General features: G+C 34.4%; 1 protein-coding gene across 1 annotated transcript in view; it reads left to right on the top strand.

Annotated features, from left to right (window-relative positions):
• The first annotated feature begins 710 nt into the window (after positions 1 to 710).
• Positions 711 to 20161, top strand: part of CNTN1 (contactin 1) — a 196710-nt gene continuing 177259 nt past the window's right edge. Inside the window, 1 exon segment of the mRNA XM_023752262.1 lies at positions 711 to 760. The gene's annotated coding sequence lies outside the window, so the exon portion shown is untranslated.

Here is a 20161-nt window from a genome sequence, read left to right as displayed (position 1 = left end):
AGGGAACACTTTTATGGAGAGTTACTGGAAACGTGAGCAAGAATGTGAAAAACTGTTCTACAAACTATAAAACTCAACAAAGAACTTTTATTGTTGTTATTATTGTTAATATCACCGAAATACAAGTTTATCTAAATACTTGAGCTACCTTGAATTTGATTGATTTGATTGCTTCCAAATACTTGATTTTCTCTACCAGAGGTTTCAGATCTACTGTTGTTTTCTTAAATATACACCTGTGTGCTGTCTACCTATTAATATGTGTACAGGCATATGAGATATACACACATATACATATGGTGTATGTATGGTGTATATGGGCTATATTCAGGCTCCTCTAAAATAAATTCCAGCCTAATGTATCGTAAAATGGGGCTAGTCCAGTGGTGTTATTTTTGTGGATTTACTTAAAATGTTAATTTCCAATACAATTCAGTGATGCTGAATAAGATGATATTTGGGATGTAAATCATCAATAGTTTTTGAAAGCCATAAAAAAGTCAAATTCCTTTAGCTTAAAAGTGTTTACTGATTGTATATATGTATTTTACAAATATGCCAAATTTACTGAGATGATTAAAACTACAAATATAAACTAGTTGATTAAAAAGCAACTAATTTATTGTAGAAAATATTCAAAATTATTACTAAAAGTAGAAACATATTTATCTTTAAGATAACTGACTGCAATTTTATAATTATTTATTTGTAGACATCCATTTTGGATCATATCTGAAGCTGAATTCAGAACAACATTAAGGTAAGCTGTTTATCTGGGGTGCAAGTGTGTATGTGTGTGTGTGTTAGTTTTAAGCAAGAATATGTGGCATAATTGTGTGTAATAGAATGTTCAAACATATTTCTAGTTTCTGAGCTCCTAGAAAATTTCTGGTTCATGACAAACACTCAATGATATTGGTTCCATTTTATTTTTTATAATATTTTTCAATTATAAAAAATATCAAAATATATGATAAATTGTTTTGTGGCTACTTGTTAAATGTCCTCTCAGCACTCACTCTGAAAATACCCATACCAATAAATCACTATGCAAATGCACAGAGCAATTAAAGACAAATTAATATTGAATAGTGTTGTGCTCAATGTTGCTGAGTTAACAGAAGCTGGAATGAATTCTCAAATGTGTAATGGTGTGATGGGGACATGCCACTGAATTAATAATAATAATAATGTCAACAGCAATAACAATACTATTTACTTAATGTTATAATTCAGACACTCTACTAAATACTTTATTCATATGCTTTATGTCATATAATCCTCAAAATTTTCTGAAGCAAAGGTATTACTGTTATTCTTAATCTCATTTTCCAATGAGAAAACTAGGACTTGTCTAAAGTTATAGAGTTAGTAAGTGGCATACTTACCAGCTGAGATCTTTTTAACACCCAAGTTTTGGTTTTCTACCAATATGTTAAACTACCTAGAAAAGATATATGTTAATCAGAATTTTTTGAATTTTGGATTGAGGAAATAATGAGAAGGAATTTTTTTGCTACATGAAGACCACGAACAAAAGCATGAAAGGTGAAATAGATATGCATTTTCCCATAGTGATAAGTTGGAATGAAGAGCATTTGAGGAAAATGTAATAATAATTGTATAGTCAGAACACTTGAAGGTTACCAAGATATTTTGGTGGATAAAATTGAGTGTTCTAGTTTCATTGCCAATGTCCTCTACCTGCAAACTACTTAGTTAAATTTTTACTGTTGTAGTTGAATATAAGAATCCACAATATAGTCAGGGTATCAGTTTAAAAAATTTAAAAAAGTACTAGAATTTGGAGGGATTGTTGAAAAGTATTTAGTCCTGCCAAGGCATGAAATTCTGGCCTAATCCTGATAGAAGTAGTAGAAATAGGGAGGCATGCTATTGCCAAAAGACATGACAGCAAGCAAATGTGACAGTCCTTCATGATAAGTTGGGTAAAGGAATAAAGAAAAAGGAAGAGCAGAGATGGTTTTAAGTTTGTTCCTGTGAAAAAAAATGAAAAAAAGTGCAAAACTTTTTCTTGTTAGAAAACAGAAGGAGTTGGATTCTCCATTTTGCATTGGAAATATTGATGGGTACTCACATTTATATATTCTGTACGACATTTAAAGTTAAATGAATAAAGAGGTGAAGATTGGGTCCTAATTCCATTAACTCTTTTTATTAAAGGCTTTCCACAAAGCCATTAAAGACAAATTAATACTTTAGAGTGGATAGTTTAATATGAAAGGATTAGTATAAAAATGGAAGTACATAGGGCTATAACTTGAAACACCATTTTCAGTTGAGCATTTTAAAAATCAAATATAGCTATGTAAAATTGAAAAGTAAGTGGAATGATGCAACTTGTATAATAATATTGCCTTCCATGCCTAATTAAATTCTCAAAGATTTTTTTTGACAGTATAACATTGCTTTTTAAAAAGTAAATAAATTCAAATTATTTAAAACTCAACTCTGGAGTTACTTCCCTTACTTTAATCATAGTTTTTATCCTTCCCTCACCACCCTGATTGGGTATTATCATTAACCTGTTACCAATACTTCAGGTAAATACAATTTAAAATCAACTTTATTTCAAAATCAAAATGCTCATTCATTCTCTGTGTAATAAAATACGTGAATTAGGTAATAAACAAGGAGAAAGAAAGAAGGGAAGCTCTGCTTAGGCTATAAGTTACTTCATTTGGAGTGATGTCTGTTGGTAATGCTAGCCTACAATACTGTAATGTTTTCATCATACTATAACAGTATTATGAAATAGTTTTATAATATTAGAAAAAATACAGAATGAAATTATATGTGCTACAGAAATATAACCTTCTTATATTTTATTAAATATCCTCACTCAGAGTAAATTCATCAAATATTTATCCAGTAGGTAAATTCAGTGTTAAATTCTGGCCCTACCACAATACTTTTAGTAGGTTGACTTATCTTTTCAAGATGTTCACAGTCTAATAAAAATATGTAAACAAATTATTACAGCATGGTGTAATACCTTGGTATGGAAGCACATGGAATGGGATTACTTCTTTCAATACAGTGGATCCAGATTAAGTATTAACTGGTACACCTAGTATATGGCCTTCATGTAAAATCACACCCTACTCTAATTTTTTTTGTCATATTGCATCACTGTTTTATGTTCCTCATAACATTTATTACTATTTAAAATTCTCTATTCATGTATACTTATATTGCTGACTGTCTTGAATGAAGAAATTGTTACTTGAATGTAAGCTCCATGAGAACAAGATCCTTTTTACTTGTTTAGCCTTTGAATCTCCAGCACCTAGGGTACATATCTGGCACAGAACAGGGTTTTAACAAACAATGTTTGAGTAAACTGAGAATTTTTATAGAGTAAAATTTAGTTAAATATAATTTGGGCAACTTAAACTATTTTTTAGATATCTAGAATGTAGATGCACTTCCCATTAGGCTCATGATTTGTATTGTGCCATGGGCTAATCCACGAGGTGGGTTCTTACAGAGAGTAAGACGTAATGTGAGAGATATTACAGAACATTTATTGGACATGGTAATCTTTAACTCCACTTCTCTCTGACCAAGGGATTACACCATGCTGTAATAATCTGTTTACATATTTTTATTAGACTGTGAACATCTTGAAAAGATAAGTCATACCTACTAAAAGTATTGTGGTAGGGCCAGAATTGAGCACTGAATTTACCTACTAGGTAAATATTTGATGAATTTACTCTGAGTGAGGATATTTAATAAAATATAAGTTGGAAACAAAAGATAAAGCCTGTGGCCAGCTCAAGTTGGAGTCAAACAGAAGGGTCTCTCAGAGGACCAGAATCCTTAGTGACACCACTCTATGGGTAAGGGACTACAGGAAATAAACTTGAGAAGGTGGCTCAAAGAAGCATGCCTTTCTAGACTTTCCCATTGAGTGGAGAAACACAGATTCTCCCTTAGAATTCAGAATTATGAGGCAGTGTTCACTGAGGTTTGGTGGCAGAATTTATCTCTGTGATCCAACTTCATCAATAATTTAAGTGGTTCCAGATTCAAAGTCAGTGGATGAAAGCAAAATAAATTGTTTGTAGTACGAATTCAACTTCAATGCTTCAAAGATAAATTTCTAAAGAAATGTTACCAATTTAAAAGTTATAAGCATAAATAAAAAATGGACTTGAGAGGACACTAAAAAAACATCACAGAAGATACAGTCTTACAAAGACATATGATATTGGAATGATTAGATTCAGAAAAATGCATATGTTTAATGTACTATTTTCTATTGCTGCCATAACAAATTACCACACAGTGTCATAAAATAGTACAGATTTATTACCTTACAGTTCTGTAGGCCAGAAGTCCAATAAAAGTGTCACCAGATAAAAATCAAAGTGTAGGCACGATGCATTTCATTCAGGAGGCTCTAGAGCAGTGGTTCTCAACCTGTGGGTCGAGACCCCTTTGGGGGTCGAACAACCCTTTCATAGGGGTTGCCTAAGACCATCGGAAAAAACATATATAATTACATATTGTTTTTGTGATTAATCACTATGCTTCCATTATGTTCAATTTGTAACAATGAAAATACATCCTGCATATCAGATACTTACATTACGATTCATAACAGTAGCAAAACTACAGTTATGAAGTAGCAATGAAAATAATTTTATGGTTGGGGGTCACCACAACATGAGGAACTGTATTAAAGGGTCGTGGCATTAGGAAGGTTGAGAACCACTGCTCTAGTGGAATTGGTTTCTTGCTCATTTGGGTTGTTGGCAGAATTCAGTTCCTTGTGGTTGTAGGACTGATCTTCTGGTTTTGTTGCTGGCTCTAAATTGAGGGTTTCTCCCAGCTTCCTGATGCTGCCACATGCCTTGGTATTGGACTCCTTTTTTATTTTGAAAGCCATAATGGCAGATTGAGATTGTCTTACATCATATCTCTCTGGCTCCTTTAGTCCAAGTTGGAGTGTTTCCTCTTGTATAAAATTATCAAGAATTCTGTGGGACTTCAGGGATGTCACAAGAATTCACCCCATTAGACAAGATTTTCAACAACTCCATGGACTCTCTTAGTTACTGTAGTTTACTCAGGACTTGGCAGCTATCATCAATCAAAAGTAATTTGTTTAGCACTGAATATGTGTTCACTATTCTGCTTGGCACTTTTGGGAACACTGGGAAAAGTGTTGCAGTCCCTACTGTATTTTTTAATGTCATTAAAGGCTGTTTATTATAGTAAATTTTGGCAGGCATCCTTGTTATTTCCTTTGCACAATTGAATAGTTTTAGATGTTTAATAATCGAGTTTCTCATCAATTATATTAGAATGAATTACAGAATAGATATTAAAAGCCATTACTTTATTTTTCAAGCATGAATAATGTAAGAAAATCTCATGACTATTCCATTTCATCAAAACAAGAATTTCTTCTTCAATAAAAGGAAATCCAAGAATGTACAGGGGATTCAGTGCCTAAGATTCAATGAAAAATAAATAAAATGACTGTGAATTTTAAGAAAGAAAACATTGGTTTTATTTTTTCCCCAGAATTACACAGTGGCATTCATATGGAGTTTAAGAAAATATTTTGCTAATTGTTAGCAAATAATAATTAGCTAAGATTTGCTAGATGCATAATTTTATTTGAAAAAATATAGTTCTGTGATATCTCTTTTGGACAAAATAGATTAGTGTCAAATAGAATTGGTTTGAATTGCTAGCTGTGACTCTTTAGACAAGTTATATAACTTCTCTGAGCCTTCATCTCACCATAAAAAAATAAAAACATATCTGTCCGGGTAGCTCACTTGGTTAGAGTGTTGTTTCAGTAAGCCAAGGTTGCAGGTTCGATCCCCAGCAGGGCATACAAGGATCAACCAATAAATGCGTAAATAAGTGAAACAACAAATTGATGCTCCTCTCTCTCTTTTTCCTCCTCCTCCTCTCTCTCTAAATAAACAAGTTTTTTTTATAAATTTTTTAAACAACTGGAATTCAAGTGTAGTCATACCTCTTAGCATGCTCATATTAGCAGGACATCCAATGGCTACCTCTTGAGGTCCTCTCTACCCCCACTACCATTCCCAAGATTCCCAGAGGATTACTCTATCTAATGTAGTCTGCCCTGCTTCTGAATCCCAAGCAGAGAGAAAACTGCCAAGTCCATCCATTGCTCTCTATAACTGCATATGGAGCTGCTATGGAAAAGCGGTTCCCCATCACATTCTAACTGGTGATGTTGCACTGCTACAGGGATTTCCTCATTGAAAGGATCCCTGCACACTTATAGACATCATGATTTTGTCTAGCATCTACAATGGCCATTTCCAACCTTTTTTGTCATCTCATGGAACATACAAACTAGTTATTAAAATTCTGCAGCACACCAAAAATTACTGATCTGACTAAAAAATACATACAATTTTGGTTCGTTCACACTGGATGGCTATTGTGTTGGTTGCTGTCATTTTTAAATTTGACAATCTAAGGGAAAAGAGGTCAGTGCCCCTGACTAAATAGTCAGGCATTGCATGTTTTAAAAATTCTCGTGGCACACCTGTTTCAAATTGCTGATCGAGAAGAAGCTCAGCCATTGTTCCTACAATGTCCACCACCATACAGTGGCCAGGACAGGGAAGTCTACCAGCCTCAGGCTTTCCCCAGGAACCCGTAAACCACGGTTATGAGCTTGACTCAATGCGCATGCTCTCCCTTGCCACACGGTGATCTCTTGAAAGCTCTCAATATCCTTTCCTGCCAACAGAAATCCTTCAGAGAGGTTCCAAAACCACGAAATTACAAACGGATCCTTCTCCAACCCAAATAACCTCTTGGGAAATTTATGCAGTGACTTGCTCTTGGGGAGTGAGCCATCATCTAGCCATTCATAAAAGGTGCTGCTATTACCTTCCTTCGGGAAATAAGTGCTGACTAGCTCACTGGGGACAAATGAAATGACTAGAGAAGCTTCTTATCTCTGTATGTTCTGCTTCGTCAGATAGGTCACACATCCTGCTGCTGTGAGAAGTACTGGGATACATATATAAGTGCCTACCAGCACCCACTGCATACTAGACATTTAATACCTTTTCATTTCCTCCTTTGTCCTATATTCTTAATTTCTAGTTTATGCCTTTATTATTATTTTTAAAATATATATTCCCAAAGTAAGATTCTAAAATCTCTCAGGGAAGAGAGTTATGTCTTGTACATCTTTCAAGCCTCCACAGATTATTCAGCATAATGTCTTACAGATAAATATTAATTGCTATTTAATTATTGCTTTAGTGATTACTTTGAGATTGAATTTTTCATAGTTATATAATATAATCTGATTTTTAATTTTTCCCTATGACTTTCTGCTATCATACTAATATTATTATTCTGAGAAGAAACTTGGCAAGGAAAGGAGATACAATTCTAATTATGATATTTTCATTTTGATTACTGAATCAACTATCTGTCAATAACACTTAAATAGCTTAGAAATGTTTATGCACCCTTGAAATGATGGGTTTATTCCTCATAAATGGTGAGGAAGTTTACATGTATTTTGCCAATTTTTTTAATTTGAGCTTAAGTAGACCAATAGCAATTGACATCTAGTTAAAAAAGGAAAATAATGGTGAGGAAAATACTTTTTTTGGAATAATTATTATATATAGGATTTACTGGGATGACATTGATTAGCAAATCTATATAGGCTTTACATGTACAACTCAATAAAGCATCATCTGCACACTACATTGTGTACCCATTGCCCTAGGCAACGTCTCATTCTGTCCCTATCCCCCACCTTTGACCACTCCACCTACCCCCTCCCCATTCCTTCTGGCTATTACCACACTGTTGTCTATATCTATGTGTTACATGGGACAGACTGACAACTGTCAGAAGCAACATACATTTTTATGAGTTGCAGTGAAAAGAACCTAAAGAAACTTAATTTTGAGTTCTAGATCTATATTGACATCTGTAAGACTATAAAACAAGACTTTTAATGCTCCTCCTGTGGCAGAAAGGGGAAATGAAGAAAAGATCATTATAATGATTAGAGCAAATGAGTGTATAAGTGCTCTATAACAGGAGCCCTTTAATTAAAAAAATGCACACTTATTTTTAAAAACTTGGAAAATGAAAGATATAGCTCAAAACCTCATGACTCATAGAAAGGCTTTTGTTAACAACTTGAGATATTTTGAAACCATCCTATATAATAAAAGCCTAATATGCTAAGCGTCCAACCATTCATTTGACCATTCGACCAGTTGCTATGATGCACACTGACCACCAGGGAGCAGACGCTCTGACCAGTAGGTTAGTTTGCTGCTGGGGTCCATCTGATTTGGTCTAGGTGAGATGGGCCAGACATGCTCATCTGGCCGGCCCCAATCGTGTACCGGTGGGGGTCCCTCAGCCTGGTCTGTGCCCTCTTGCAATCCAGGATCCCTCGGGGGATGTCAGAGAGTCAGTTTTGGCCTGATCCCCACAGGCAAGGCCAAGGGACCCCACCAGTGCACAAATCCATGCACCGGGCTTCTAGTACATATATAAATTTAGATATACTTTTTTTTTTTTTTTTTTACTTTGTCATATTGTGTGTCATTTTGAAACACGTCCATGCCACAAATTCTTAAAAACATTATGTTGCCCTAACCATTTTGGCTCAGTGGATAGAGCGTCAGTCTGTGGACTCAAGGGTCCCAGGTTCGATTCTCGTCAAGGGCATGTACCTTGGTTGTGGGCACATCCCCAGTAAGGGGTGAGCAGGAGGCAGCTGATTGATGTTTCTCTCTCATTGATGTTTCTAACTCTCTATCCCTCTCCCTTCCTCTCTGTAAAAAATCAATAAAATATATTAAAAACATTATGTTAATGTTATACCTTATATAATTTGGTCATTTCTCTTAGTTACATAAGTTTTTTTCTAAGGTCCTACTTAAAATAATTTTATTGTTAGCATCTTTGTAATATGCCCATATTTATTTATATTTCACTAGAAAATATGCAATGAACACTTGTGAGGTTCTTACTTTTTACATTTACACAATTGGTATTTGTTGCTTTAACATGCCTTGATCCATCTAATCTTGAAATACTGCCACAGACCCATGACTTGGGTAGATCTGTTATTTGTTCACACTTGAGTGCTGCTCAGGGCTGTTGTTCATAGCATGCACTTCATCTATTGAGTGAGTCTAGTGGCTTAATATCCCTCAGTTCTCAGCTTCTGTGTTCTCTCCTCTCCACGGTCCACATTAAATCTCTCTTTGCTACACCGTGTTGTAATAAAACCATAGACTTCCTGCCATCAAACTGCTGTTACACCCAAAAAAGTATTCTTTTAATTCATTTGGAAGTGGATTTGCTAAGATGTTATTTATTACTTAGCACCCATGACCACATCTATATTTTTCTCCTTTTTTGTGCTTTGTCAGATTTGGCATCAGAGCTGTAGTTGTAGGTTTATACAATGAAAGTGGTAGCCTAAATCCTATTCTACAGAATACAATGAAACACGGAAAAGTTAAAGTTAAATATAACAACAAATTGCCATTATGTAACTTAGTAACTAATATTTTCAATGACAGAATCAGTATCCAAATTTATTGTGACAATTGTAAAAATGAACTCAAACCAACAAGAAAATATATTTCAGATATAAATACAGCATTCCTCATTAAATTTTGAAAATTTAATAGTACTAACATGGGGTAATAGGAATCTGAATCAGCACGAATTCATAGGAATTAAATGATTGTACATTTAGAAGGACAAGTGTTATATGCACCCTAGAGTGTACCAGCTACTGATGAAGCTAGTGTCAGATTATATTGCATTCATAAAACAGGAAAAGGGTGGCATTTTTCTTACTGTCTTCCATTCAATAGGTTGTCTTGTAAATACAAGCAAATGGAACTACATTAAATAAAAAAGTTTTTCATAGCAAAGGAAACCATTGACAATTCCTTAAATAAAATAAGCCAAGCTGTCTCATTCCTAGTGCTTCTTTTATGTGGCCTTTTCTTCCTAAAATACTTAACTCCCTTGTCCTCCACCTTATCCATCTGGAAAATATCTACTCTATTCCAACACTCAATTGAAGACACCTTTCCTGACCTTCTTCTTCCTCACCCCATCAAAGAGATTTTACCAGTCAGTCTTTACTGCTTCCTCTGATCAAGTCCTCATCTTTTATAGTCACACCTATAACACATTATTGTTTCTGTTGTTGACCTCTATCCCTATTAGATTAGAAATGTAAAAACTGGATTGGGAAGGAGTAAGGAACAATCTCCTGGAAATACATTTAGATCATTTCTTTTATCCATATCTAATAATGTTCCACAGTTTAGAATTTTCCCATGTATATAAAATGAGAAAAGTATTGGAAAGCTTGACACAATAAGATATTTACTTTAATATCCCTATTGTTGCACAACAGGGAAAACAAGTAAAATAAATATGCCCTTTGATCAACAGTTTTCGTGGACATTTTTAAACTATGCCCGTAAGAGACAGCAATATTATTTTTGTGTTGGTGAAGTGCTTTCAGAGCAATGCCCTGGTGACAGCATCAACAGAATAAAAAGGCCAGTTTGTCTTTATATCTAAATAGTGGATTGTGGGTGAAGAGTGGTGCCAGCCAGTGCAGAGTGGAATAGTGTTTTATTCCTCTCGAGATCGATGGATGGCTGAATGGCCGGAGTTCCTGCTGCTTTATAGCCTGCCCCTTGAATTTGAAAATGAGTGTGTTCTTTTCCTCTTGCATGGGTGATGAGAAAATGTCATTTAAATAAAACTGAACTCATAATATTGTCATAAAAATATGCATATATGCATAACCCACGGACACAGACAATAGTGTGGTGAAGGCCTGGTGAGAGCACGAGGGTTGGAGGGGTTCAATGGGAAAAAAGGGGACATCTGTAAGACTTTCAAAAATAAATGTGCATTGAAAAATATGTCCACTGGTATATTAACCTATGTGATACATTGCTAAAAACATTAAATATCTTATTTATTAAATATTGAAAATTCTAAGCAAATCATATCATTGTTAAAACAAGGAATGGATAATTTGCCAAGGTGTTTACACTTTTAAAATGTTGTTCCTTCAGACAAAGTGAATTAAGCATTACATTATTAATACAAGCATTATTGAAAACATTTTGCTGGTAGATAATTAATAAATTCAACAAATGTTTCTTGAGTGCCATGGTGAAAAGTCTCTTTAGGGGATAGAAATAAAGGAAAGATCGTCCCTGCAATCAAGTTGCATTCAATAAACATTAGTATATGTGCAGAGAATTATAACGTAGGAGGGATGCAGGATAGTTAGTGACCATGTGAACAAAGAAGGGAAACTACTTCCCGTGAAGATGAATGATTGGAGAAGGCTTCACAAAATGATGGAAATTGAAAAATGAGTGTCATCATTGAGGAGAGAAGAATCAGAAGAAAGAAATTGAATTGAATAATGGAAATCCTTAAATACCAAGAGAAAATTTGATTTTTGTTCTTTCTGTAGATATAAAGCAGTTGTGGTGGTTAATTTTACATACCAATGTGGCTAGGCTATATTACCCAGTTATTTAATCAACCACTAATCTAGATGTTACTATAAAGGTATTTTGTAGATGTGGTTAGCATCTAAGACTAGTTCACTTTAAGTATAATAGATTACCATCCCTAATGTAAGAGGGCCTCATTCAATTACTAGGAGCCTTAAGAGAAAAAGAAATTGTGCCTCAAATCTATAGCATTAAATCCAGCCTCATTTCCTGCCTTCTGACCTGCCATGGGGATTTCTTATTTGCCAGCTCCACACTCACAATCACTTACCCACTTCCTTAAGACATTTCTTTAAATATGTAAATGTATATATTCTATGAATATAGCCTAGAAAATATATATTTTCTAAATTATTTGATATAAACATATATTCTGTTGCTTTCATTGTTTTTCTGGAGCACCCTGACTGAAGAGTTATTAAAAATTTTGAACAAACAAACATTAACTACTTTTTTGGCATACATTAAGTCATAATTTTAAGCTTTTCTTGATCATCATTTGTACCAGGTTTATGCTACATGCTATGGAGTAGCATAAAGTGTAGTGCCAATTTGAGTGCTTTTTCTGCAACAATTGTGAACAGTTTTAGCACTCCTGTGTGGTAGACTAAGGTTTTCCAAAATTCTTTACTTAACCAATCAATACAACATTATTATGACAAAGATATTATTAATCTAGCTATTATCTGTCTAATTTGACAGATGAATAAACTGAATTTACATCTAATAAATATCTGACCCAGGATACAACACATGAAACAATTATGTATTTAACCACTAAAATGAAAACCTTTTCCTGATGTTAAACAATTTAACTATGGTCACTGGCCAGTTAGCAGAATAAAATTACACTGGTAAGTATGTAAAAAGAAAGAATAAACAGCCACGTTTATTCCAGAAAAGAGTGTCTAAGCAGGGGAGGCTTCATAGGTTGCAGAAGGAAGCTGATGGTTTAAACAATAAAAAGGGAAGCAGCTTAGATTGTGATGAACAGATCTAAGATAAATTAAAATAATCATTGCTTTTCTCAAAACGTATACCAGATCTTAACATACTTGCCTCAAACTTTTAAAATAGTGCTATATAGAATATAATAGTAAGATTATCAGCATCGGCATGGCCCAGGAGCTTGGTAGAAATTAAAATTTGGGGGCTTCATCCCAAATCTTACATATCAGAATTTCTTAGAGTGGGGCCTGTGCTTCATGGAGGTTTCCAAGTGCTTCATGTCATGTAGAGTTTGAAATCACTGCAGTAAACAAGGGTCTCATGAGGCTGAGGTGAGCTTCTCCAGGAAAACAGAATGAAGAAGCTAAGCTGGAACCAACTAGAATTAATAATGATTGATGAGCGTTATGTCTTAGGCTGAGATACAAGTTGGGAATCTGGGACAAAAATAAATTTTGGAGGGTCATACTTAAGTAGGGTCATACACAAGTGAAGATGAGCTTGAACACAAAGTCAGAACTGGTTACATAAGTGCAAGTGAAAGGGGTCAGGGCGGTATGTGTCAAGGATCAAAGCAGAATGAAAGATTAGGGCATGTCTGGTAAGCCAAGGTGGCAAAAATCCTGGAAAAAAGAACAGCTAGTTTAGAGAGAAACAAAAGAGGTAGGATCCGTAGCCAAAGGTTTGAAGTTGAGAATAAAATATTTGAAAGTGGGCAACCCAGTTCGATTAGGCCAACCCTATCACAATTGCTCATTACCCATCCTAAAGAATCAGGTCCTGTTCATAGCTAATAAAATCACAAATTATGCCACAATTTCAATCATCTTTAAATTAAAAAATATTTTAGCACCCTCTATTTGCCAAATACAGTGATAAATAACAGAGATGAAAAAGTAGGTGAAACAAATGTGATCTCTGCCATCAGGAGAGTCAGGCATTAAATTATATTTTATATATTTACAAAAATTAAACAAGTAAGTATTTAATTATTATTACCATAAGTGCTACCCAGAAAAAAGTACACATAATGTGAGAATGAATCACAAGACAATTAACCTAGCCTACAAGAACAAAGGGTAGGAATATAATCAGGGATGTTTCTCAGAGAAAGTAAATTTGAAGATACACCCTCAAAGATGAGGGGAAGTTAGAAAAGAGCTGTGGGAAAAGCATTCTAGGCCAAGATAGGTGCTGTGCAGAATGTGAATAGGAGAGAACAGGAGAATGGCCAGGACAACTGGAATGTAATGAATGAGGGGAGAACAGTGCAAGATAATACAGACTTGCTATGAGTGTTTAAAGATGTAGAAGAAGGTTTCAACTGCAGTCAGAAAACACTGGGCAGTTTTAATCAAGTAAATAATTTAATGACATCCACATGATAAATATATATTATATTTTATATTATATATCCTTTTCAGTTCTGTGATAGGGTACTTAATACGGATTCCATAAGGAAAATTTTAGTAGGTTATTGTAATAGTTTAGGCAAGTGAACCAATGATGATGACTTGGAGTAGGTTATTGGCAATGAATAGAGAAACAAGTAGACAGATTCATTAGATATTTACCAAGTACAAACCAATGAGCTAGTGGCCATAGAGAAATAAGAAAAAATATCACATTTTGGTTTCTGATACGGGCAGATGAGTAGAGATTGATAATTAACTAGAATATGGAATATTGGAAGAACTAAATTTTTGGAGAAAACTCAAGGGTTCAGCAGTGGACTGTCCAGATTTGAGATGCCTGTTAGTTATCCAAGTATAAATATAAAGTATGTGAGTGGATTGATGAGTCGGTGTGGAACTCAGATAAAAACATTTTGTCTAGAGATATAAATATGGATTCATTATACACGATAGGCCTAGTTATTAGAATGGATGAAAATACCTAAGGAGAGAGAATGAAATCAGAAAGGATTTCTTATCTTTCAATCTTTTTAAAAAATATATTTTATTGATTTTTTACAGAGAGAAAGGGAGAAGGATAGAGAGTTAGAAACATCGATGAAAGAGAAACATCGATCAGCTGTCTCCTGCACACCTCCTACTGGGGATGTGCCGGCAACCAAGGTACATGCCCTTGACTGGAATCGAACCTGGGACCTTTCAGTCCACAGGCTGATGCTCTATCCACTGAGCCAAACCAGTTAGGGCATTATCTTTCAATCTTTAATGAATGATAATTAAAATGCTTTAGTGCAAGAGAGATTGGAAAGGAATGGGCAGAGAAGAGGCAAAGGAAATGAGTTTGTGTCCAAAAAATTAGTTGAATAGATGTCCAACTAAGGAGTCAATAAATGTGGAACAGAGAGTTAAGGGGTTAAAAGAATGAAGTGAATGGGACTGATTGATTTATTACTATTTCCCTATACTTACTATACTTTCTTACTCAATTTTGAATATGGGTCAACATCCACTGATGTTTTTTCAAGCCAGATTTCTGGCTTCAAGAAAAAAATCTCTCTAAACCCTGACATAAAATATATATTTTAAAATAATAACATCTTTAAAGTACTGAAAGAAAGGGAAAAGCCCTATCATTCCAGAATTCTATACCTAGCAAAAGCATCTCACAGAATGCAGGCTAAATAAAGACTTTTTTCATATAAACAAAAGCTAAGTAAACTCGTTGCCATCAGACCTGTGGCATAAGTACTGGCAAAGGCAGTTCTTTAGGCAGAGGGAAATGAGGACAGATGGTGTTCCCTGGTGCTATGCAAATGGAGGCCCAGACTATCAAAGCCTTTATTCCATTCACACTACTTTCAAGTCAGAAACTGAAAACTATATGACATAAACCCAAGTATCATGCCAACTTATCTTTTAACAGTTTATATATTTACAAATGAACATCATTAAATTAAATTAATGTATTTATCTCTTAGGTTATTGGAGCATTAGTGAAATAAAGCAAAGCATTAGAAGGCTGGTTGCTGGAATTATTAGATTTGATAAATCATATAAAGTACTTAGGAAAGTGCCTTGCACAAACAAATCTCTATGTTTGTGAGCCTGAATTATTTAATAATGTATATATATAATAAAATCTATTACTTATAATGAAATTTATTATTTGATGTTTTATAAAAATGGATATTTATAGGCACAAGAACTAGTATTATTGAGTAGTTACTTAACAATCCTATATAATAAAAGCCTAATATGCTAAGTGTCCGGTCATCTAGTCTTCCATTCAACCAATCAAAGCTTAATATGCTAATGATATGCTAAGGCCACTCAACTGCTTGCTATGACATGCACTGACCACCAGGGGGAAGATGCTCTGACTGGTAGGTTAGCTTGCTGCTGGGGTCCCTCTAGTTGGGACTGAGTGAGAGGGACTGGACATGTCCTGGAGTCCTCTCGCGGTCTCTCCCTGGCTGGCCAACTTCCCCTGTCCCTCCTAGGCCCTGTTAACAATTGTGCACTGGTGGGGTCCTTTGGCCTGGCCTGCATCATCTTACAATCTGGGACCCCTTGGAAAATGTCGAAGAGCTGGTTTCAGCCCGATCCTGCAGGCCAGGCTGGTGCATGAATTCTTGCACCGGGCCTCTAGTGTATATATAATAAAATACATTATGTTTTAGAATTTGCATGAAGATTACCTGTTCACCATGCCAGAATATAAAATAGGGTCAGATTTTATTTAACACTTAAATTATTTTAACTATCTGATAAGAACTGTTTTTTCCTCTTAGCATTGAGTTAATGGAAAATTTAAATAAAAATCAGCAATTATGTGTTTATATCATTTTTGGTAGAAAGTAATGAATGGCTCTCTTAGTGGGTGATAATTATTAAGACCTGACAAAACAAAAGGACTCCAAAGTTAGTTGAATTTATCAATCAATCAATCAATCAATGAGCATTTATTGTAAACTTATTTTATGCAAGTTCTGTGCAGGATGCCTATGATCCAGCAGCATAAAGTTGCTAGTTTGCAGAGAGTTTATGCGATAACTAACAACTGTTTACCCTTGCAATGTTGAGTCACTATACTAGGTAAGTTCTTTTCATGTTCTTTCATTTAATCAAGCTTCGTGGTATTCCTATAATGTAGGCATTATTATTAGTAGTAGTATTTTCATTTGATAAACAATTGAGGTTTAAGGAACTTACATAACTTAGTTGTAGATAAACAGTAAGTAAGTGTAAAACATTTGTGTAAAAACAAAAACTTATGCTTTCAACTATTAGATACATTGCCTCTTTCTCTTTTTACAACTCATTGGGTAGGTAAGGGAGATCTATTTTAAAAGAGGACAATACAAGTTAAGAGAAAAAATACTCTTTAATTTTTAAAATAACATTCTCTACTGTTAAGAAATATTTATAAAATTTTTAAATTAGAAAATATTAAGCTTATTTAGCAAATGAGGTTTTCCCAGTTCTTATGAAGAAGAAAACTGTCAGCTTAATTACTAAAAGTATGGAAATAGATCATGCCCTGGAAAGTTAGAAATTAGGAAAGTTAAAGCCATCTCCACACCAGATTGGCTTTAAAAATATGGGCCTTAAAAATACTAGAAATTTAGGAGCCAGCTAAGAAAATTCTCAAAGGGCTGAGGAGATCTCCCTGGAGAAAGCAAAGTGAAAACAACAGCTAGAGTTATTAGAATTAATCACCGTTAATCAGTGTTCTGTCTGAGGCTGAACCTCAGTGGGAATCTAAGACAACAGAAAATTCAAGTAGGTCAGGACAGAGGTAGAGTTGTGGAGATAATAAAACTTCCCACTTAAGAATAAATGAGTTTGGGCACAAAATCAGAGTGGATGGTGGAGCATGGGTGACAATAGGTCAAAGTAGTCTGACACATAAGTTTGACAACCTAAGGAGTAAAAATCCTCCTTTTAGAGAGAAGTTTAATATATAAGCATCCTTCACCATATATTTAAAGTTGAAAATGAACCATTTATTCAAAGGCAGGAAGCTCAGTTTTATGTAATAATTCTAGCACAGTAACTGATCATTCAAATTTAAAGAATCAGTTCTTACAAGATCATACAAGCACACATTGTGCCATTGATTCATTCATCCATGCATTCGGTAAATATTTGATACCCTCTATGTGGCAATCACGTGATGTACACCAGACCTGTGATAAATGAAAAGCAAATAAAACAAATATGGCCTGTGCTGTCGTGAAATGTACATTATAGTAAAAGAGTTAGGCAGTAAATAATTACAAAAGTGTGTTTTTAATTATGATTTTAATCAGCTATAAAGGGAAGGTACCACATATTGTGAGAATAAAGTGCAGAAGAAATTATCCTGATTTGCAAAGTAGAAGATATAGCATGAAAGTGAGTCACTTAGCCAAACAACTATTTTGGAGAAAAAATAATTCCTGACATAAGGAGAATAGTGTCCCAAAACTGGAAAGAAACAGGGTGATGTCCAGAGTAGCTGGAATATCATGAGGAAAGGGGAAAGGAGGACACAGTGGAGTTGGAAGATTGGTTAGGGGTCAGCAGTACGTTCAATGCTGTGTTGAAGATTTTTGAATATTATCTTAATTGTAGTGGGAGGACACTGCCCATTTTTATGTGGTTAAATAATATGATGACATCTGCATTTTTAAAAGATCACATTTCTGTGATCTCATGTGGTATTTGGGATGGATTAACTGGCAGCAGGATGGATATGGGGAGGTCACCTATAAGGCTATTTCAGCAGTCTAAGAAACAGATGATGCTAGCTTGAACTTGGTTATTAACAACAAAAATAGGAAAAAAGTAGATAGATTCAGTATGTAATTATGAAAGAGGATTAAAGCCATAGATTTAGGTATGAGCACATCCTATAGGGTGGTGCCACTTATTGCAAGAGGAATAACTATAAAAGACCAGATTTGAGGAAAATATTGACAATTTAGTTATTTCAAAGTGAGATAAAGCAAGTGGAAATATAAAGTTGATGTGTCTGAACTTCCGAAAAGATATCTTGCCTAGATACAAAGTTTGAGTTCATTAGTCTATGCATGATCTTTTTTTAAAATTTAAATCAGAATACAGGGTGTGGCAAAAGTAGGTTTATAGTTGTTTATGCAACAAATAATACAATAATTAGTAAATAATAATACAAGAATAAGCTATGTGTTTTTGCATACTCACAGCTGTAAAGCTACTTTTGCCATACCCTGTATTTTATTTATTAATTTTTATTTTTTATTTTTTCCTTTTAATGGAATTTATCAGAGTGACACTGCTTCACACAGGTTTCAGGTGCACAATTCTACAACATATCATCTGTACACTCTATTGTGTATTCACCACCCCAAGTCAAGTCTCTGTCTATCACCATTTAGCTCCCCATACCCCCTCCACCTCCCTCTACCCCATCCTTCCCTCGACAATCACACTGTTCATATCCATGATTTATTTCTCTTTTTTTTTCTTTTTTGCTCAATCACTCCATCCCCCCACTGGCCCCTCCAACAACAGCTATCAGTCTGCTTTCTATGAGTCTGTCTCTATTTTGCTTGTTAGTTCATTTTGTTCATTAAATTCCACATATGAGTGAAATCATACAGTACTTATCTTTCTCTGACTGACTTAATTCACCTAGTATAATGCTCTCCACAAGTATAAAAGATTACATCTCAGTTTCTGTTATGAGCCAATGAGTGGAATGGTGGTACCATTTCCCAGAAGAGTAGAAAAATGAAAACCAAATTTAGAGAAAGTAGAGTTCATTTATGAACTGCCTGAGTTTGAGATGCTTGTGAGATATATGCAAGTATTAACATCAATTATACAAGTGGGTGGATGGGTCGAGTTTAGAAAAGACATTTTGACTGGAAATATAAGTTTGAATTTATTATGCCTTATCTTTCAATTTATGCAGGTGAATAAGAAAAAATTATCACTTAATTATTAATAATCACTACATTTAACAACTGTTTTGCAAAAAATCCTGAACATTAAAATAGTCTCCAATGAGCTAGTATGGAAGAGCTCCAAAAGACAACTAAGTCTAAGCCTTTGAGGGCAAGGGTTATTCAATTCCCAGCGCCAAGTTAGATTGTCACCTATAGCCCACGTCAATTAATGTTTGTGAAAGAAAAGGCTCAAGTCATTGTAAGAAAGACGGGTGTTCTTTGCCTTCACACCTGCATATCCCAAGCTAGTTTTTCTTTCTCCCCCCTTTCATAAACCTGTTTTTTATTTGTATTGTTCATTCAGATGATTTTTCAAACAGAATTATTACTGGGTCATATACTAGCCAAGAGTTTTACATCTCACAATTTTGCACCAAGAAGTCTGTCTAGATTATAACTTATCCTTATATAAATTAGGACTTTTATTCCTATTTTAAAGCAACTATTTATTTTAAATTAAAGTCATGTATTTCATTAAGGTATCACGCTGTTGAGAAAGATCCACACACCCACTGCCTACAACTAAAATATGAGTTCTATTTTTAAGATATTTTTTAGTAACTCTTTAATTTCATAGGACAAATATCTATGATGAAATCTTTCCCAGGAAATTATAGTTGCTAGTTTAACGATAAAACTTCATATGAAGAAGCAAAGTTGATTGTCATATGCAGAAAAACAAATATATTACAAAAGATCTTACTGCTACATTAATATCCTGCTGTCGGACCTAGTTTTT

This window comes from Myotis lucifugus, unplaced genomic scaffold (genome assembly GCF_000147115.1).
Source record: "Myotis lucifugus unplaced genomic scaffold, Myoluc2.0 scaffold_30, whole genome shotgun sequence".
NCBI classification, from domain to species: Eukaryota; Metazoa; Chordata; class Mammalia; order Chiroptera; family Vespertilionidae; genus Myotis; species Myotis lucifugus.
The sequence above is the reverse complement of the archived record's forward strand: the minus strand, read 5'-3'. Positions and strand labels throughout refer to the sequence as shown.